The following is a 15353-nucleotide window of genomic DNA, read 5'->3' as shown; positions in this document are numbered from 1 at the left end:
CTGGAGCCCTGAGCAGTGTATGGAGCCAACCCTTTAATCTGGTCTTGAATTAACAACCTCTAGACTCTTACATAAGATAAAAACAAACTTCTATCTATTTTAAGCCACTGTTACACTGGGTTTCTGCTACTCATATCCAAAATGAGTCCTATCTGATAAAGTGCTCAGGAGCTAGATTCTGGAATTAGACTGCCTAGGTTCTATCACTTATGAGCTCATAGAAGCAGGTAATTTGCTTCACTTCCTTGCCCCAGCTATAAAATAAGAATGCTAAAGATAGCATCTACCTTCTAGGTAAGAATGAGCTAATACACATGAGACTTGAAATATGTAAAGCCTGGCACATAGTAAATGTCTAGAATAAAGGTATGTCCCAAAGTAGCAAGATTGAAGGTTATTCTTCTCTTGAATCAGGCATAGGCATTTTTAGTGCTGAAGCAATGGCAATAGTGCTAATAATAATATCTTTAAAATGTTTGCAGAGCACTTCGTAGGAATCTTTTCAACATCTCTATGAGTTACGTATTATTACTTGTGTCCCACAGAGAAGAAAATGGAAGTCTAGAGAAGTTTACTAACATGCGAAGATCACATAGCTACTAAGGGGCTGTGACAGGATTCACCCCCAGGTCTCTAACCTCCAGATTCCCTTCATTTTCCACAAAGCTTAAGTGCAAGTTGTTGTAATGCTACACATTCCTATCATGCCCTGAACATGTAATTTTTGCGAAGGGACTCCCAGGCTAAATTTTTCTATTTGTAAAGAATCAAAACAAGTGCCCAAATTCCCTGTGTAAGAAACTTTGTTTTCTGGTCCCTGGCAGCCATAAGCCCTTGTATGTGATCACAAAAAAAAAAAAAAAAAAGGTTAGCCCTAGAACATACTTTGAAAAAAGGGATCTGACCAGATCTCAGCTCAGCAATGGGAGTAGAGGAAAAGCCTTGATCCACCTTGACTGTAATCTGGTTAACGGGGCCTGATTCTGAGTGATATATCAGGCTCACCCTAAAAGGGGCCAAAGAAAAATCGAGCATCTGGGGCAGGGGTGAGGATCCACGACAGTGCATGTGTTTTGAATTGGAGATTCTTTTAACAGAAGCAATTTGGAAGCAGGACTGGAAGCTGCTGCTAACTGGAACGTTGTAGCCATTTTCCATGTTCCCTGAGGGCAAGGCCAGTAGTTCTCATTGCATTTGGGGGTATTTAAGTTAGATGCTAGGAAGGACTTGCTCACTCTAATGATTGTGAAAGGCAGACACAAATGTGGTTCTAGAATATTTTTATCTGTGCAGATTTGAAAGAGGTATAGGAAAAAAATCTTTCACACACAGAAGATATGGACTGAGCCTCACCCTAGTGAGGTGAGAGCAAACAGTAAATGTGTAATGGTTCTAAGCAGTGAACACAGACCTGAGTTCAAATCCTAGCTTATAAGTTCAGTGATTTGGGCCCACCGCCTCAACCACTTGGATCCTCTTCCTCCCCTCTCTATAAAAAGAGGATCACAGGATGCCTACCTCTAAGAGTGACTATGAGGCTGAAAAAAAAATATGTGCAACAATATGGGAGTTGTTCAATATATATTCATTTCATCCTTTTCTCATGAATCTTTTCCTCTTCTTGGCTTTATGATTCAGTACTTCCTGGAATTCTCAGGTACTAGAAATTTTCCAAAGAGCTTAAACTGCTTAATTAGCTTCTGAGCTCTTCCCAGCATCTTTCTGAGAGAGGTGAATAGCAGAGATGGTTCAGAAATCAGACAGACAACTGGGCTTTGCTTGCTGGCCCAGCAGCATCCCCTCACAGCCATTTGCCCCCCTGTTCTCATGGAGCAAGAATGGGATTGTCACAAACAAGACGCTCCACCAAGATGCTCCACCAGCATACAGAATCAGTGTGGCATGTGGCCATTGCTTGTGCACCTTGCTGCCTGCAAATATGAGGGCCTGAAATCTTCTAAAATGTTGGGACTGGGGTCCAACAAGAGGTCGTGGGAAGAGCAGGCTTTGGCTGCTGCATGGCCTGGAACCTCAGGTCCCCTCAAGTACACAAGTTAAGGATGAGATGAGGTGAATGCTGAAAACTTTCTCTAAGCTCAACATTCCTCTGAGCTGGGATGTAGAGAATTTCTTTAGGGTGAAAAGTGATTTCTCGGTCCTCTGTTCCTTTCTGTAGGCTATACTCCCAAATCGTGTTTATACTTTCTCTTGAAGAAAACACTTTTTAAGTCTATGTAAAATTTCTTTCCTTAGTGGGGGGGCTCCTGGTAGCAGCATGGGGGGAAGCGGGGAGTTAACAATGATGGAGGAGGGAGGAAAAGCGACAATATCATCTTAGAATGGGTCATTCCAATCTCTTGTGTTTGCCTGGGTTGAGGAGGCCTGCCTGCCTTGTTCTACTTCACAGGAAAATGACAAAAATGAGTGGGAAAAAGTTATGTATCTCCATTTTGCCCCCAAGACTTTTATAGTCTACTACATCATTAAAAAGTCTTACTGCATAAACCTTACACCCGAAGTTTAGAGAGAAAATATAAATTAAAAAGAACTTACATCCTAAAAAAGTTTATTCTTTTCTTCACCTATATAATTTTTTATTTTAAAATGAGAGCGTTGATAAAGGAAAGAATTCCTTTTTCAACTCAGAGGCTCTATGTTTAGTCCAATAACTTCCACTGTCAAGTACAACTGCCCCAAAATGAACACAACCAATGACAAGCGGTTGGAAAGAGTTGCCTATATGATTTGTCTCCAAAGGTAAAGGGCACACATGTAGTGTTATCTATCCTGAGTCAATCCCAACATTTCCTCCAAAGAGGGGAGAGAGACAGAGACAGAGACACAGAGAGAGAAAGACCCCAAAGGGAGAGGAATTGGCTCTCAGTAGCTTTCCGTTCAGCTGGAAAGGGAATCGGGGCTTGTTGCTACAACTTCAGGTGGCCCTTTCTTGCGGCATTTGTGGAGAGGTGACCGTTACTGTAGTCCCCTAGTGCCCCCTATTGTCCACTTCAGGAAAATCACAGGGCAGCATGAACGGCTAAACGTGGATACGTCATCTTAATAGCCTTTCAACTTCTCTGACAAAGAAATCTCAAAAACTTGAAACTGTGACTCGACCTTTAATTCATTGAGGGCAGTTTATAGTCAAGTAAGATTATTATTTTAGAGATTTATAGAATGTTAGGAAGGATCTTTAGAAACTATTTAGCCAATTGTTTTTTTTTTTTTTAACCTAAGTATGAGTATTAGCTCTGAGATATTAGCAGCCATTGTGTGAAACCAAAGAGGGCCAGGAAATGCTGAGTTAAATAAACATTAAGTAAACATTAAATAAGCAGGTTCTTTCCTGCTGACCTACTCATATCCTTTCATATGGATTATGTGTCACCCAAGGGGAAATGCAATTTCCCATTAGCACTTGACAGAACAACTACTTTTTATGAATTTCTTGGAAGGCCAATATTCCAGGAAACATACTTGGGTAGTGATAAACAAGTCTAAATGAAATATTCTACAAATTTGGAAACTGAGTCCCAGAGAGGTGCCAGTGACTGGGTGGCAGCAGAGCCCCCAAGAGGATCCATCGGGAGGCTCTCAAACTCCCAGAGCTGCTTCTTCACCAGAGTGCCCCTCTCCTTACAGTTGATCTTTAGCATTTCTGTTTGCATAAAGCATGCTTATTTGTGGAATGGGGAATGGCACTGCCTTTAGCCAAGGGTACTAGGAAAGTGAAGTAGGCTCCTTTCAAGTATGCTCCAACTCTTTGCAGAGAATTTGCTTCTGGTATTTTCAATTCAATTTCTCTCTGTCTCTTGTGAAGAACTTTATTGTTCCATAAAAACCCTATATTCACAGAACCCCTATATTCAACAAATACTTATGCACACAGCTTTGTGCTAGTTGGACAATGCAAAGAAGGACAACATAACACACCACATTGGTTAAGAGCAAAGGTTTGGACGTCAAGTTCTGGTTCTGCCATATTCTGGCTGTGTATATTTGGACAAGTTACTTATTATCTTTAAGACTCAAGATATGGAAACAATCTAAGTGTCCATCAACAGATGAATGGACTAAGAAACTGTTACGTGTGTGTGTGTGTGTGTGTGTACTGGAATATTGTCCAGCCTTGTAAATGTCAACATCTATGAACCCAGAAGAAATTATGCTAACTGAAATAAGCCACACACAGAAAGAAAAAAAAAAACTGAATGATGTCACTTATAAAAATATTGAATGCATAGAGACAAAGAGTAGAATGGTGGTTACCAGGGATGGGAGGTGGAAGAAATGGGAAGATGTCGGTCAAATGGTACAAATTTGCAGTTATATAAGATGAATACATATAGAGATCTAATGTACAGCATGGTGACTATATTTAATAATACTATAATTAATACTCTAGAAATTTGCTGAGAGAGTAGATTTCAGGCGCTCGCATCACAGCAATAACAAAAAATGGTAACTATGAGAGGAGAAGATATGTTAATTAGCTTGAAGGCAGTAATCACTTCACTATATACATGTGTATCAAATAATCATGTTATACACTGTAAATATATATAATTTTTATTTAAAAATCAATTTAACAAATAAACATAAGACTTAGACTCCCCATCTATAAAACACAGATTATACTAATACCTTTACAGGATTGTGTTGAGGATTAAAACGGCTAGCACAGCGCCAGCACATACAAGTATTCAAGGAATATTTGCTGCTATTATTGTTGTTGCTGTTATGATTATTGATATTGTCTTGCTGTTATCCCCAAGGACTTAATAGCTCAGTTGCAGAAAGGAAACAGCACATCCAAAAGCTTCAAATAACAGTATAAGGGAACGGATCAGAGATAGCAACTAGGTTTCACGCCACTTGCCAATGGTTAGATAGAACAGTCGCTTCTGGAGGAGATAAGATAGCTGTGCTTGGGGGATGGGTTTGATATGAATGAAAGGAAATGAAGTAAGGCAGGAAGAGGTATCTGGCACCGGGAGTTTTCTGAGAAAATGTGTTAAGGATAGAACACACGTGACCATTTGGGCGGCAGTAAGTAGACCAGCCTGTCTAAAGAAAGGTCTGATGCTACAGAGCAGTTCTACAAATATGGTAACCAGAGATACTGAGCCGGTGACCCAACATCAAATAAGCTGTCCCATTGTTCCCATAAATTTCCCTCATACGCACTGGGACATGTGGCTAAATTTGAAGTTCAGAAAATGTGGACACCAGTAAGTCTTTAGTACCATCTTGTCTACCGTGGCGCTATTTAAAGACTCCTTCCCTTTGCTCATGAGGACCATCCTTTTGTGTTCAGTTCACAGCTGCTGTTCAAAACCCATCACTCTATGTGCACTTTACAGAGTTGTTACAAATGTCTTCCATCATGCACAGCTGGCTTGCAGCCCCAAGCATCTGAGATTCTCAACCAATGCACACACAGATTAAAAAATCATTGAAAATGAAAAATGAAGAATCAACTTACCAGAAACTGTAGCTGCCATGTCTACCATGTGCCCCCTCTATACTCAGAACTGCACTACCCCTGGGGGCAGTGGCAGGAGGGCGGGTATCAAAGAGATATTTATCAGAACCACAAATAAGAATAGGAAGTTTTGAAAAATTCCTGTTTGTAAAACTTCATAATTTGGTCTAGTGTGATTTTATTCATCCATTCTTTTTTATGGAATGTCTGCCACTAAGCAGGGACTTCTTTATTAGTTAGGACTTATGTGGTTACAAGTGACAGAGAGACCTAACTCAAACTCGTTTAAGCAAAGGAGGGGTTTGTTATAAGGGATAATGTGATGTCTGTGAAGCCCAAAGACAGGACTGTGCCTGGGGCATGGGAACAACTGAAACCAGGAGCTCAAAACCATCAGGGTTCTTTTTTATTTTTGTCTCTGTGCTTCCATTCGCTCTCTTCATTAGTTTCATTCTTCGCTCTAGCTAGTGATCAGCTTTCTTCAAGTGGTGAAAAACCTGGGAGCCAATACTCCCTAACTTAACAGTACATTTAATAACTTTGGTCACTAGGGGAAAAAAAAACAAAACATAAAAACAAAACCTATCTTAACATTCTTTCTGGTTCCAAGTTGAAAAATCCCAGGGAAGGATTCACTGAAGCAGTTGGAGTCAGGTAAACTCCAGAGAGTCATGAAACAACATGGCAAATCCTGTGGGAACCACAAAGATGGGGATAAGGAAAGGAAGGTTCTGGAAGAAAGGGGTGGGGTGAGGTGCTGGGCAAACAAAACAAGAAATGCCTGTGACATCTTCCCTTTTTTATTTCTCATGCCAACTCCACTTAGCTATCAATCAATTCCATTCATTTAATAAGCACCTATTTACTCATTTACTGAGTGTCTGCTATATGCTGGATACTGCACTAGATTTTAGGGATGAAAAGATGACCATGATGCCTCTTAGAGTGCTGGCATTCAGAGATACAAAGAAACATAAAATATACTTGGTTTAGGACCTCTAGGAACTTACCATATAACTGGGGAGGGAAGACTGTGTATCTGGAGAATAACCAAGTGTCAAGCTGTGTGCTATGGATGATGAGGCTAAAAGAAGGTAAGTGGGGTCAGTGAGGAACATTCAGGGGAAACAGCTTGGCGAGGGTGATACTTCGGCAGGGTCTTTAAAGGGTGAGGAAGTTTTTGTTTATGACCACATGTGTTTCAAGTGCAGGATTTTCACAACATCACACTAAGTGAGGCCCTCTGCTCATGGCTCTCTGCATCTGGAGGCCTTCTGGAATGCAGCCATCAGCCAGTGGCCCTGTTCCTCTCTCAGAGACAGGACTACCACCCACAGCTCTTCTGATAGCCTTGTTTTTTTATTGCCATGGCTCATTGGATCAAAGCCTCTGAGTTTGATGCAAGTTCAGAATAATTCAAGGATTAACTCATCTCTCTGTGCTTGGGGAGCTACACAAGCAACATCTGGTACAGCCTGCAGAGGGATTCTTCACCCAAGGAGTTTCAAATTTCAACATGTGAGCCATCCTGCTGAATAACATCATCGACGGGAACAGCACTCAGAGACCTCATCTTGTAACAAGAGCTCTGTGTAACACCCCGCGGTCATGTTTTGCACACAATTATAATAAATGGTGCAAATTGTAACAGGTTCTTTATCATCTTGTTTCTTGCCAAAGGGACTGAATTCCACATCGATGGGATTGAAATTCCCTTGTGGGTTTCCTCTGGGACCATTCCATAGCCCATCCTAGCACCATTAATAACACCCTTCCTGTGCATGGACAAGACCATAGGCTCACATTTTAATGTTGTCACAGGGAATTTCTTGGTCATTCCTTTTGTCAAATCCCATATATCACTTCCGTGTCTTCCCAGGCCCCCTGGAAACTCCTTGGTTGGGACCATTCCTTACCTCTTAGTAAATCCTGATTTGGTAAATCCCTGGCTCTGCCCTCTGTATCCCATGGGTTATTCCCACCGCTCCTGGAGTTCTCTTCAAGATTTTACCATGTTCTTAAAGATGAAACACCATAATAACTAATAGTTAGGTGTTATGTGCCAGAAATGTATTATTACAGAGGCGCTATTATCATTACCCATGACTCACCAGAAAGAAAAATGAGAATTCACTGAGAGTTCGAGTGAATTGCCCAAGTACAAGGTATGAACCCACGTTTGTCCCATATCAAAGACTGCCTTCTTTTTAAGGGATAAGTATAGGGACCCAAGCATATGGTGATGGGAGTCTTACATGGGAATCCCTACTTCTAAGTTGGGGAAGGAGAAGGAAAGAAGAAAACACAAAGAGTATGGCTCTGAATTCAAAGGAGGAGAATTTTGAGACATGGTGAATTGTGTCTAAAACCAGAATGGGTTGGTGAATATTGAGACCATTGGCATGAAAAAGGTTATTGGCAAATGTTTTCAAGAAAAACTTCAGTAGAGTAATGGACCTGGAAGAGGTTAGATAGTGGGTAGAACAATACAGACTGCAAACAAAAGGAAAGAGCCAGTAGACAGATGATGGAATAAAGTGAAGGGCTGGTCTGTATCTACTAAACTTGAAACTCTGGAGATGGGGCCCAGGAATTATTTTAACAAACCTTCCAGGTGATCCTGATACACACTCAAGTTTGTGACCCCCTGCTATTGCAGAGTTTCTCAGCCTTGGCTGCACATTGGAATCACCTGGAGTAATGATGCTTCTGCCCCATTTCCAGGCAATGGGGTTTGATAACACTCTCCAGGTGGTTCTAGTGTGCAGCCAGAATTGGAAACCATCAAAGAGGAAAGGAAGGAGTAATTCTAACTGCAATCAATGCAGAGCTCTGGCTATCCCAGGCATTGTACTAAGAATGTGCTTTTCAAGCTTGAATGGGCATAAAGATAATCCAACAAGTTCCCAGTGCTTTGCACGCATTGCTCTAATGAATCCTCAGGACAAGTCTAGGAGGCAGGTACCATCATTAGTCCCATCTTATAAATGAAGACATTGAGTTCCCAAAAAGTTACCTGATTTGCCTGGGGTGTCATGGCAAGAGTATGGCAAAGCTGGAACTGGAAAATTAAGTCTTCTTTGACTCCAAAGTACTCGCTTTTTTAAAAATTGTGGTAAAATATACATGACATAAAAATTGCCACTTTCTCCATTTGTAAGTGTACAATTCAGTGGCATTAAGTATATTCACAATGTTGTACCACTTATCACCACTATCCATTTCCAGAACTTCTTCTTCATTTCAAATAGAAACTCTGTACCCATTAAACAGTAACTCCGCATTCTCCTCTGCCCCCAGCCCCCTGGTAACGTCTATTCTGCTGTCTCTATGAATCAAAGTATTTCTTCTAAATCACTATGTTTCTAGATGGGCTCAAAGAAGAAACTTGCTGGAGGTGCTGAAATTGATCATTTTTTTCCTTGAATAAGAGTATCTCTGAGTTAGCTAAGGCTCCCACCTGCAACCTGTGTTCCCCAAATTCTGAACAACTTGTAATTCCCACCAAACAGCATATTCTCTCTTGCCTCTGTGCTAGAGCACAGGTGAATCTCTCCACTGTGTGCCTTTTCCCACCTTGCCTTCATTTAGCAAACTGTCTCCTCCTCCAAGTTCCCCTCCAGGCATGACTGTCCCTGGGAATCAAAACCAGGTGCTTCAACTGGTCCCACAGACCACGCTTTGCAAACTGGTGTACATTCCAATCACTTTGGCATTTTGTTAAAATGCAGATTTGGATTTAGTGGGTTTGGGACACGGCCCTAAGATTCTGCATTTCTGTCAAGCTTCTGGGTGATGCTTATGCTACTGGTCCCCAAACCACACTTAGAGTAATGAGATCAGAGAGTGCAGTGCTTTACCATAGCATGTTTTACTGTAGTATTTCCTTGGCTCTTTCACCATTCCACTGTAAATACCTTGAGGACAGAAGCCCATTTTATTTATTGTTATATTCCAGAAGCTAACATTGTGCCAACTCACAGTAACTCTCAATAAATGTTGACAAATGAATAAATAAATGAGTTCACAGGCAGGAAAAATAAAAAGGAACCAGATCTGTAAAGAGCCTCATAGACCATACTAAGGAATTTGAAATTTATCCTGAAGTTATGGGGAGCCACTGAAGGATTTTAAGAGGGTGATATATCAAATGTGTATGTGCAATGTGTTCTAAAGGACCAAGACTGAAATCAAGGAAATAGTGAGCATTAGTCCAAGCAAATGATTATGAAGGCCTGCACTAAGGTAGTGATGGTGGAAATGGAGAGGAGGAAGAGGATTCAAGACCATAGAAATGGTTTGACCACACATTCCCATTTGCTTCAGACAGATCCAGTTTATTCTAGGTACAATTACCAATAGTGTCTCTTTCATTTCCCAAAATACCTTGGCTTGGGTGAACTGTGTGTTCACCCTGTACATAGGAGATAAAGTTAATAGAACATGAGGTGTGGTGGGGAGCAGAGTGAGCAGTCCAGGATATGGTTCTCAAGTTTCTGCCCTTGGTGACCCAGTGGATACTAACACCATTTACCACACTAGACAGTCCAGGAGGAGAAGCAGTGGGGGAAGTTTCTCCTTAAAATAAAAATAGTTAAGTCATACAGCGAGTCATTGAAAAGTGTAAAGTAAATTGCAGTAATAGCATGACAGAAAATTACAAAGGAGACACACAAATGGCTGAAATTTTGGGGATACCGATCAAAAGTATCAAATTGAGAACATCCTTCCTTCCTGAAGCTCTGAATTGTTAGTCTCAGAACAATTTATTAGGAAACCTGTCCCAATCTGCCATTCAGACCAACTGCAGATGGGAAGTCAAAATGATCAATTAATTCTGAGTTTTGTTTCTTCCCATTTTCCTCCCTTCAAGTCATTGCTGTGTCTGCTCTCAACAGCCAATGGATCTTTAGGATTTGCTGGATCACATTTCACCGTGGTCATTTAGACAGTCAAAATAATGATATACCGCACGAAGACCTAACTGAGTGAGAAGAATACATTCCCTGGTTTGGCCTGAGCCAAAGGTCAGTGAACATGAAAATGTTCTACCTCATTTATAAGCCACATGACCCAACATCCTTACTAACCTCTATTCATACTTGCCAACACCTCAGCTTTTTTTCCCTCTCCCCCAACATGTCAACAACTAGGTAATTATTTAATAAACCTCAGAACATACCTTTGCTGCTTCTCTTGGCCAGAGAAACCTGGGATTTTCCCAGTTTCAATTTCAAGGTGGCTCTTACTTGAGGGTTCCAAGTGCAGTCAAGCGGAAGAATAAATTCACCCACTTAGAGCCTTTTGAGGGAACTTTCAAACAAAACTGTGGCTTTTCGAGTATTAAGAGGAAATGACAGACTGAACTAAGCTCAGTATTCATTTTAATACACGTGTTAAAGGTTATGTTAGCAGCTGTCAAATCGCTGGCCAGCCCTAAAGACATCACTCTTCGCTTTAAATCAGATTTCTTGAGTGGTACCCGAAACTTGCTTCTCTGGGCTGACTCTGAGCAAAAGGATTGTTCAAGGAGGTGAAATTTGTCTTCCAGACATTCCTATCACTGGTGCTAATATCAGCCTGATGGGCAAGAGACATGGAATCCCGGACCTCCAAGTCCTGAGACCGTTACTGCTCCCTGCAGCTATCGGGGACTCAGAGAATTCTTATCACGTGCTGGAGTCTGATTCGAAACTCAGTGAATTCCCCCTGGTGTTTTCCCAGCCTGGGGGCAGCCTCTGGACCCCACCGTGACTTCCCCCTTGGGAAGTAGAGAGCAGATATTTCCAAACAGGAGCCAACCCTAAGTCTGCATTTATTGCACCAACCAGAAGCAAAAGATAAGAGTTGAAAGTCCTAAGAAAACACACCTCACAGCCACCAAAGTCTTAATCACACTGAAAGCCCTCTCCCCAAGCCCCAGTCTCCAAAGGAATCCTTGGCCATTTCTGGGCTCCTCCTCAAGGATCATGGACGGGTGCAGAAAAGTTCATTTCACACTCCCACCAAAAATTGGGAATGGCATACAAGTCCCCCTCTATTATGTTTCTACTTCTGATTCCCATGACCTACCCCCTCCCTCCCACATCTTAAATGCAGAGTTCAACCAGGATCCGCCCTTTCAAAGCAACACAGACATTTCACACATTCGTCTAAACTTGCCAGTTTAGGGACTTGACTCCTTAGGGCATTGTATTATATGACTGGAAAAGCTGACAAATTCATTCATAATCACACGGTAGTGGTTGATAATCATATCGTCCTGATGGAAAAGGTTAACTGCAAGAGGTACAGCCCTAGGGTGGGTCCTAACCCCAATCACTTGCTACCTGGTGACAACCTGACTGCAATAATTTCCTCAGTGGTAAAATGGAGCTAACTGGGGTGAAATTCCCTTCTCTCAGTGCCTTTGATATGGTTAGATGCTCAACCAATGTTAACAGAATCTGAGTGATAATGCAAGCAGGGAGATAAATGTCCTTGGTGGTTAAGCAGAAGTCCTTAGTACCTGGTACTGAAAACAATTATGCTGCCTCTCTGTAGGTAATTCCAAATAAGATTTTCTTCTTCAAAATGACAAATGGACCTTTACAACAGTGAAACCATTTTGACTGATACTACAATAGTAGACACATGCCATTATACATTTGTCCAAACTCAGTTAATACACACCCCCAAGAGTGAACCCTAATATAATCCATGGACTATGGGTGATAGTATCAGTGTGGGTCCATCAATTGTAATGAAAGCACCACTCTGGGTGGGGGGCGGGCAGTGGGGGACCCTGTGCTTGTTGAGGGGAACTCTGTACTTCCAGTTGATTTTGCTGTGAACCTAAACCACTTTAGAAAGTAAAGTTTATAAATTTTAAAAATGCACTGGGTGTTATAGGTAACTAATGAATCATTGAACACTACATCAAAAACTAATGATGTACTATATAGTGGCCATAAAAGGTACATCTAAGCAAAATTAAAGCCTATTATTTCTAAATAAGGTTTTTTTTTTTTTAAGTTTCTCAAAGCTGGAGTTTCCTTTCTCTCTCTCTCTTTCTCTTTTTCTCTCTGCCGCTCCTGCATTGTTGGTGTCCCCCACTCACTGGGTCTTTCCACAGTGACCACCAAGCTACAAGGTCAGGGAGGGCCAAAGGATCTGTGAATTCCCCCTGGTGTTCTGTCATGGGTCAGTTGGCTGGAAAGGGACAAGGGGATATTGAGATTGGTGATTGACGTCTATAAAAGCAAAATGTTCTCAGAAGAAAGTGTAAGTGAAGTAGTAGCACTTCAAAGAGACACCAAAAAGAGAAAGTGGCTAGGAAAGGAACGAGATTAGAAGAGACAGTGACAAAAAGCACAAGATCACAATGAAAAACCTAAGTGAGATGGAGACACTTTTGACCATTAAAATGAAAGGGGGAATCGGAGGGAGAGACGAACCATGAGAGACTATGGACTCTGAGAAACAAACTGAGGGTTCTAGAGGGGAGGGGGTGGGGGGATGGGTTATCCTGGTGATGGGTATTAAGGAGGGCACGTTCTGAATGGAGCACTGGGTGTTATACGCAAACAATGAATCATGGATCACTACATCAAAAACTAATGATGTAATGTATGGTGATTAACATAATAAAATTTTTTAAAAAGTGGATATCTGCAAAAAGACGTGTATTGAGTAAATGTGGATAAAGGAAGAGTACAAAGGCTTTTCACAGAGTTCTTTTTTATATTGTTTTGATTTTTGAATCCCATGAATGCTATTACTGACTCAAAAAATTTAAAATAAGAACAAATGCTTCAGAAATTAAGGGCTAAGCGGGAGCAGCTGAATCCCCACTTATCTAGAAATTATCTTTCCACCCCAGCCCAGGGAGCCAGATAATAGCAGTTACTGTATTTGCATATCAGGGGAACTCTTGGGTGATTGTATCAGTCCGGGCTTCGACAGGGATATGCATGGGAAATCCTCATCAAGTGTTACACACCAACTAATGAATCGTTGAACACCATCAAAAACTAATGATGTACTATATGTTGGTTAACTGAAAAAAAAAAAAAAAAAAAAAAGACAGGCTGTCAACCCCTGTAACTGCCGAGTCCAGAGGTGGAGCTGGCTTTGGGGATGAGGAGGGGGCGGTCACAGAGCACTGCTCTTTGCTGAGGGACTGCCGAAGCTGGGGCTTACTAGGCATCTCATGGCACCCTGGCTCAAACCACAGAACAGATTGTTGGTACCTCGTTTAGCATTTTTTAAGCATGGGTTTTGGAAGTCACAGCCACCCCCGAAATGAGTCTGGCATCCTGCTGCCCTTCCTTTTAGAAGATGAGTCTCCTGGGGGTGACCAAGGAAAGTCAGAAGCTTCTCCTCCAGGGCTTGAGGCTGTGGTTGCTCTCTTATGCAACAGACAGGACGCAAATGCATGACATTCTGGCCTTGAGAATGCGGGGCGTTCAGAGCCAGACCAAGAATATGTGTGTGGGGAGACGGCTGGCCTTACGGGCTTGCCAGAATCAGGGAGTGGGAGAGAATGGGATACCACTTATCTTCCTCCCACTCCTCCTTCCTCATTCCAGAGCCCAAACACCAGACCAGTGTGTCTCCAACTGAGTAAAAAATGGGAACATGGGACAATGCCACATGCAAGGGATGTTAGGAAACCCAAACACAGCACAACACTGATGTACTTAATTTGGTTTATGAAATGCAATTTCTGTGGAATTCTGTTAGTGTTTTGAAAGAAAGAAAGAAAGAAAAAGAAGAAAGAAAGAAGAAAAAGAAAGAAAGAAAGAAAGAAAGAAAGAAAGAAAGAAAGAAAGAAAGAAAGACCCTGATTAGCAATCAGGAAAACAAGAGTCCCCGACTGGACTCCGTCGCCGGCCGGCAGCAGAACCTCTGGCACGTCCCTGAGCTTCTCTCTTCATTTCTTCATCTGAAACATGTGATAAATAACTGCCTGACCAACCACACAGGGGTTAAATAAAAACACAAGAAGCTGGAAAAAGCGTAACTTTGAAGTTAACTGAAGGCATGTTTATTACCTAAATGGTTTACTTCTTTTAACCTGATAAGATTGTCAGCAAGTATAATTTGATTTACCCTGAAACAAGTTAGGTTGTCTTTCCTGGTGGTGGGGGGGCGGGGGGGGTGGTGGTGGTTATCTACTGCTTTGAGTCTGTCCCAGACCCATTCCCCATTCCTTTCTTCTGAGAAACAACTTTCACCCACCACCAGCCCCACATTTCCGACACTGCTGACCCCTCCCTGCTCCAGAGGGGGACACATGACACAGGGCTGACTAATCAGAGCATCAGACCTCCCTGAGCGGGGATGGCCACGTGACCCAAGCCAGTCAAACAGAGACAATGAGCTTCAACTCACGGGCTTGTGTGCGAACTCTGGAGGGGTCCCCTCTTTCCACTGGACAGGTTGTCGCCCTCAGGCTTCTAGAAGCCATCTCACTCCCATCAGGGGAAAACCTGCCTGCGAATGATGCCAACGGAGAGAAAAAGTAGAGCTAGGAGAAGGAAGGAGTTCTGCTACCACTTTTGGATCCAGCCATCCCTGAAGCCAACTCCACCCCTGGACTTGAGTCAATAGATGCCTCTTTCTTCCTCAACACATTTGAGTTGGATTTCTGGTGCCTTCACCTCTAAGAGTCTAGACTGATGCAAACTTCTGATACAAATGTTGGAATCTCTACAAAGATGAACCACTGAGCCCACATGCAAAGCTACAAGAATTAAGAAAACATAAGGTTTAAACTGTCTTTATGGGGGTCCAAGTAGAACTACAATTGTTTCCTGGATATATAGACTTCATAGTAGTACTTAGTCGACATGTTGTAATTGAACTGAGACACAAATTACTAAAA

General features: G+C 42.0%; 1 long non-coding RNA gene across 1 annotated transcript in view; it reads left to right on the top strand.

The window, feature by feature from the left end:
• LOC118544947 (uncharacterized) overlaps window positions 1-7133 on the top strand; it is a 22956-nt gene extending 15823 nt beyond the window's left edge. The window contains exon 3 of the long non-coding RNA XR_013449323.1: window positions 5318-7133. This is a non-coding gene — a long non-coding RNA (uncharacterized LOC118544947). The remainder of the gene's footprint in view (window positions 1-5317) is intronic.
• The last annotated feature ends 8220 nt before the right edge of the window (window positions 7134-15353 follow it).

This window comes from Halichoerus grypus, chromosome 6 (assembly GCF_964656455.1).
Source record: "Halichoerus grypus chromosome 6, mHalGry1.hap1.1, whole genome shotgun sequence".
NCBI classification, from domain to species: Eukaryota; Metazoa; Chordata; class Mammalia; order Carnivora; family Phocidae; genus Halichoerus; species Halichoerus grypus.
Note: the sequence above shows the minus strand (reverse complement) of the source record. Positions and strands in the feature narration are given on the sequence as shown.